At 62.7% G+C, this 6,345-nt stretch overlaps 1 long non-coding RNA gene across 1 annotated transcript; it reads left to right on the top strand.

Moving 5' to 3' along the window:
* Positions 1-48: 48 nt before the first annotated feature.
* On the top strand, positions 49-2,340 carry LOC311422797. Its single transcript, XR_014685503.1, has 2 exons — positions 49-102; positions 1,828-2,340. It is a non-coding gene; the product is annotated as an uncharacterized lncRNA (long non-coding RNA).
* The last annotated feature ends 4,005 nt before the right edge of the window (positions 2,341-6,345 follow it).

Genomic DNA, 6,345 nt, shown 5'->3' with positions numbered 1-6,345 from the left:
AAAAGTCGGAGGTGGAGGGAGGGAGGGAGGGAGGGAGGGGGGGGGGGGGAGCCAGGGCCGGCCTCAGACACTGCGTCAGCGGGAGCCGAGCTGCCCTCGCCGGTGGGACGGGCCCTGAAGAGCCGGGGGGGGATCGGGGGGCCGGGGTTGGGGCTGGGAAAGGGAAGGGACCCCCCCCCCGGGAAGGGGACTCCTCCATGAAGGGACCCCCTCCCCCGAGAAGGGAGCCCCAGCCCGCTGCACAGCGCCAGGGCTTCGGCTGCGCTTCTGGGGAGGGGGGCTTATGGGGCACTGGGAGAGGCTGGAGGCCTCTGGGGGGGTTGGGGAGCTCTGGGGAGAGGGGTTGGGGAGAGCTGGGGGGTTTAAGGGGGCACTGGAGGGTTTGGGGAGCTCTGGGGGTATGGGGGGTTTGGGGGCAAGGTGTCAGGAGTGGTGCCAAGGAGGTGGCGGGGAGCGGTGTGTGGTGTGTCCTGTGTGGGAGCCCCCCCATGCAGGGTGCCAACTTCACCCCAAAACGTGGCTGGGGTACACGGGAGATGCTCGGGGACCCCCAGCCCCATGCTGGGTCCCCCCCCCCCCGCCAGGTCCCCACAGCGGTCTGTGCTGGATTCCTGTTGTGGCATGGGGTAGGAGCTTCGCAAGGCGTCCCACACTGAGCTGAGTACAAGAAGCTTTTAAAACCCTTTGAACCCCTTTTACAATATTTTATTTTTATTTTTTTAACACCTCCCCTCCAGCGGGTGCTGCACAAGCCCTGAAAGCCATGCAGAGGGCTGTGAAGGAACGCGCTGCCCTTGGGAAGCCGAGCGAGGAGGTGGGAAGGGAAGGAGAAGCCCGGCTCTGCTGTGGCTCCGTTCCACTTGCACGTGGGTTTAAAGCATCCAGCAATCTCTGTGTGTACCTCTGGGTGCCCCAGGCCCCCTGCATGGGATGGCTTTGGGCAGAAAACGCTGGAAATTGGCATTTTCCCCACGTTGCAGGGCGGGCTGTGCTGCTGTAGGAGGGTTGTTGGAGCTGCAGGGGCGCTGAGGTCTGCACGGATCTGGTGAACCGGGGGAGCTCCTGAGATCTGGCTGGAGCAAGGGATGAGCCTGCAGCACCCCAAGAAGGTTAAATCTTGCAATACGCTCAAAGCCAATGAAAACCCCAAATCCCAGAACGCCAGGAGGAGAAAGTCCCTGGGGGGGGGGGGGGCTGAAGGCAGCAGCTCCCCCAGCCCTGGCTTTCCCCCGTTGCTGGAGCAGTGAAGACCCCATCCCACCAGAGCCTCACCTCCCCCCTGAGCTCCCCAGGGACACAGGGTGAGCTCCATGGGTTCTGCCATGCACAACTCAGGGAAGATGATGCCTTTAACCAAGATGGCATCGCTCCCTTGAGCCGGGTGCAGAATCTGGCCCTGAAATGGCCCGGTGTGGAGGAATGCTCGTGAGCCAGCCACTTCTGGTTTGGCAGATCCTTAAAAAAATAAAGAGATCCGTTGTTTCCCAGCGAGGCAGGAAGGACCTGCAGAGCGGTGCCAGGAGAGGCTTTGGGGATGCAAACCCTCCGAGGGGGGTCCAATTATGCACATCAGCATCTGGGCTGTTGGGCTTTTTTGTTTTTTTTAAACCATGGATTATTTTTTAATTGAGCCAGCATCTGGAAGAGCAGCCTGGGGGTCAGGAGGGAAGCACCTGGGTGCTTTGTCCCATCCCTAAACCTTGGAGATGGATGGGGATGACTCCAGGGGTGTCACCCACCCCGGGTGCCAGCAGCCAGGCATGAAGGAGCTGCAAAGTCCCACCAAGGGGTCCCTGCACCCACACAAACCCAGCTCTGCTCTCCCAGGAGGTGAATCCCATCGGCAGGAGGGGACGCGGCAAAGCTGAAAGGCCCCAGATCTCTGGGAGCATCACCGCCTCCTGACCTCGTCCATCCCATTCCTCGGAGGCCCCTCCTCTGTGTACAATTAGAAGACAATTAGCACTTCCTAATAATTAATTCCTCCAGTGCGGGCCAGCAGCTCCCCACTTACGCTCATCTAATCCAGTTTAGTACCAGTCGAGTTGCTGCTCATCGGAGCGGATCTGGAGGAAATGCCTTTTTCCCTTCCCCTGGGACGTTTCCAAGCTGTCTGACCTCTTCGGCCCTAACGAGCTGCTGCCAGACGAGGGGACGCGGCCGCATGCCGGGGACAGCTCTGGGGCTGTCTCTTTGCACCGGGTGGGGGCCCGGGGCCACGGGCTCATCCCAGCTTAGTCAGCACCGGGAGATCCAGGCTACTGCTGGCTCCCGCAGCCAGAGCATCTGCATCTGTCCCCTCTTTGGAAAAACTTAAATAAATGCTGGGTTTTGGCAAAAGCCACTTATTGGCCAGGGAATGGTCACAGCGGAGGGGCTGCAGCAGGACAGCCAGGGTGAAATCCAGCTTGAATGCAAGTTGCTTTTGCAGAAGGGGTTAGAAAATACTTTCTGAGCTCGATCTGTGCCGTGAGCTCTCCTTGGGTGGGGGTCTGGGCTTTTAGGGGATACTGGCAGGAATCGGGGCTGTTCAGTGTCCCACAGGCTGGGAAAGAAACGTCGCCAGCAAGCCGTGGGACCCAGCTGTCACCCGGCTATTTGGGATGGGAAAACAAGCCATGCGGCTGCCCGGCAGCCCCAGGCTGCGCAGAGGGGGAGGCCGGTTTCTCAGACGTGGTTTTGTTAAAGACCGAGGGCATTAGGGCTTGGGGAACCACCTCAGATAAAACCACAGGGCTGGGAGCTGCTCTGAAGGAGCCTGAAGGATTGAACAAACCCCAGGGCTGAAGAGCCCAGGGTCAGAGAGGTGCCCAGAGATCTGGGTATTGAATTCGGCTCCATGCAGGGCAGGGTCGGTGTTCGCTCCCACCACGGGTGTTTGAGGACGGGGTCGGGGTGCCCGTGGACCATGAGAGCAGCATCAAGGGCTCAGGCAGCTGCCCTGAAGGACAGAGCTGCACCACCCAGGGCACTGCCGCTGCTGGGATGGTGTCTGTGACCGGCAGAGTCCCCGTGCCCCCGGCTCTCCGCAGGATGAGGCCCCAGGACAGCAGCCCCAGGACCAAAGCCCAGCCACTGAGGGGCTTCGATGCCACGGGCTGCTCTTCCCTGCACCCAACTCGGCCGTGATGGGGACCGACAGCACCTGCCAGGCTCGGCCACGAGCTCAGCCTCCGTCCGCACCACCTCGGCCTCATCCTGGCCTCCGAATGAGGCCGGCCGGGCCAAGATCAACACCCACCTGGCAAGCATCGCCGCGCTGAGGTCACCGCTTAGGGAAGAGGCCGTCTCGGCGTCTGCTGGCTCCTCTCTCCCCCGCGCCGGCAGCGGGGAAGGCCACGTCGCTCCCCGCCCGCCGGGAGGAGCGGAGGCTGCGGGGGGGTCGCAGCCTGCCCCTGGTGATGGGGAGACCCAGCCTGGAAGGGGCCAAAAGGGAAGGAGGGCGCAGCGGCGCTGGGTTTGTGCACGAGCATCGCAGCCCTGCCCGGTGGAGCCAGGAAAAAGGAGAGGGTGCTCTGCTGGGGAATGCGCTGCTGCGGGGTCGCAGGGATCAGGGGTAGAAATGGGTGTGGATGAGGAAGCAGCATGAAGAGAAATGTTTGTTTTCCTTCTGCTCCTTCATCCCAGCAAGCCCCCGCATCCCCCAGCACTCGTGGCAGGCTCTGAGAGCTGTATGCCACGGTGGGGATGGGGTGGCAGGAGCAGAGGTCCCCATGGAAACCCTACAAAAATCCCCTGCCCCAGCCATGGATAGGGTCCCCATGTCCCTGTCCTCCCCGGGACTCACACTAGGCTCTGCAGCGCTGGCAGCAAGGAGCAGTCGGCAGCCACGGGGCTGGGCTGGGGGGCTGGATGCATCCCCCTGCATGGGGCTGGGACAGGGACTTGTCCCCAGAGGTCACAGCTGCACCCCCCTGGCTGTGGACAAGCAGGGACATCGGGCAGGGATCTCACCGGGGAGGCACCACGGGCACAGCCCGGGGACACGGGGGAGGCACCGCGCCCGATCTCCGAGACACCACCAGCCCAGCCAAGACGGCCGTCAGCCCTGGCTCTGCTCAACACCCAGCTGCAGGGAGCGGGCTCCTGGCCCAGAGCAGCCCTCTCCCTGCCTCCCTGCCGGCCGCCCCCGCGACTCCTGCAAGGAGCTGAAGGGGCTCTGCCAGCAGCAGGGGTCCCCCAGGGGCTCGGCTGGCCCCGGACCCCCTCGCTGTGAGCGGGGTCGGTCCCTTTGGGGCTGCTCTGCTGGGGCTGGCGGGGCTCTTTTGCTGCTTTCTCTTCTGCAGCCCTTAGAAGTCAGGCAAGTTCAAGCTGCAAATAATTTATTAAAACCAGATGTGCTCGCTCAAAGCTGCCACGAGGAATTTCAGGGCGCTCCAGCCCTGGGAGGGCCAGCGCCGAGGTCCCTGCCCTTCCGACGCGGGGGCGAGACGAGGCTGGGGGCTGCCCAGGGAGGAGCGCTGCCCCCCGATCCCACGGCTGCTCCTTGCTCTCCGGGGCACCCGGAAAGGGGCTGCATGGATTTCCAGCCCTTCGCGAGGAAATCGCCTTCTAAAAAAAAAAAAACAAATCACCACTTTCTCCTCATGACTCAGGCACAAGTTTGCAGCACCGGGACGCAGGGCTGGGAGGGAAGGCAGCTGGAGAGCAGCGGGGGACGGCACATCCCGAGCGGCAGCTTCTGGACCAGGCTCCCGCCCTGTCCCGTGGCCATTCCCAGTGGGAGCAGCACAAAGTAGGGCCACGTGGGCGGCCCTGGATTCTTTTCTTCCACCTCTGCCACTGCCTCACCTCGTAGCCCTGGCCATGACCCCTTCTGCCTTAGTCCCTCGCTGTCTCCTCTCTCCTGGAGGGGTTTCAGCACCGTCCTGGCCGCTCTCCTGGGTTTGGGTGCGAGCAGGCAGATTGTCAGGATTAGCAGGAGCTGGGATGAGCCACCACGCTGAGCAAAGCAGGGTTCCAGCCCTGATCTTGAGGCAAAGCCGAGGCTAGGCCAAGAGGGAGGACATGACCGAAGGGGTGGCCTGTCCCCTGGCCAACGCATGCTCGCAGTGCCCAGGCTGCCCGCAGCTTCGGTCAAGCGAGGACAGTGCTGAGCAGAGCTCGGCCTTTCACTTCTGTGAACGCGGATGGAAGCCAAGCACCTCGTAAACCTGGCACCAGCACCTGCGAGGCCGAGCCTCCCACCCTCACCATGCTGCTCCCCACCACATCCCTGGGCCAGCCAGGATGTGCCGGTAATCTTGGCTACACGGGGCGAGGGTTGGCTCTGCCGGCCCGTCCCGCGGCATCGAGCTGCGCTGAGCCAGCGGGCTGACAGTTGGCAATGGGGAGTGACAGAAAGGGCCGAGCTGCAGCTGAAGGATGGAGAGAGAGGAAAGGCTGCAGCGAGCGATCCCACGGCGAGATCCAGGGCCGGGAGCCGGGGAGACGTAAGGAGGTGAGCGTGGCGCTGGCAGCCGCTCGCGGCTCCTCACCAGACAGCACGCGCCAGCGGCTTTTCCCGGCCTTCGCGCCCCCACGCAGTTAACGCATGAAATGAGAGCTTTTGGAGCTTTTCTCAGCACCGGCCCCGGCTCCCGCTCCCCCGCCTGGCAGAGACAATAGCGTCCTTGTGGCCAAGACGCCTGGCCCTGGGCGTGAACGTGCGAGGGGAGGCCGAGCAGCGTGGTGTTTGCTTGGCCTCTCGCCCCCAGCCCTGCCCAGGGTGGGCGCTGCAGGGGTGCACGGATGCTCCGCGGGCACTGTTGGCATGGCCCCGGGGGGAAAAGGCAGCTGCAGGCAGTAGGGAAGTTGCCCCCGTGCTGGGTGAGAGCCCTGCTTCTGTGCTGTAAAACCTCCTCTCCGTTCTGGGTGGTGCGAGGTTTAAAGCTTTAGCACCCAGAAAATAACATCCTCCAGCAGCAAACCCCAGGGAGACGCTGGCAGCAGTAGCAAACCTCACGTCGAGGGTTTGCCAGGTCACAAAATAAACTGGGACTGGCCTATTTGGCAGAAGGGAGCTCGTTTCATAGCATGATGCCTAACCGCTAACGTATGAGGCGAAGCATCCAGCGAGGCAGCCCCTTGGGAAGCCTCATTCCTGCTGGCGTTGAGCTGAACTCCTACAATGCTGCTTATGGCCCTGCTCCGGGCATGCCACACACCCCACAGGTACCTGGCCACGGCTGCGTTCAGCTCCTGCATTTGCTGCTGAAGCGCTACCACCACCTCCTGCTGCCCAAATCTGTGTTGCATCATCCCAACTGGCACAGGGGCCCAAAACCAAATCAGCTGCAGCAGTGCAGAGGGAGCCGAGCTGCTCCCAGTGTTCAGTTTCACCCGTGCTTCGCTGAAAGCTCATTC

Source organism: Aythya ferina (assembly GCF_964211825.1).
Source record: "Aythya ferina genome assembly, chromosome: 23".
Taxonomy (NCBI): Eukaryota; Metazoa; Chordata; class Aves; order Anseriformes; family Anatidae; genus Aythya; species Aythya ferina.
Note: the sequence above shows the minus strand (reverse complement) of the source record. Positions and strands in the feature narration are given on the sequence as shown.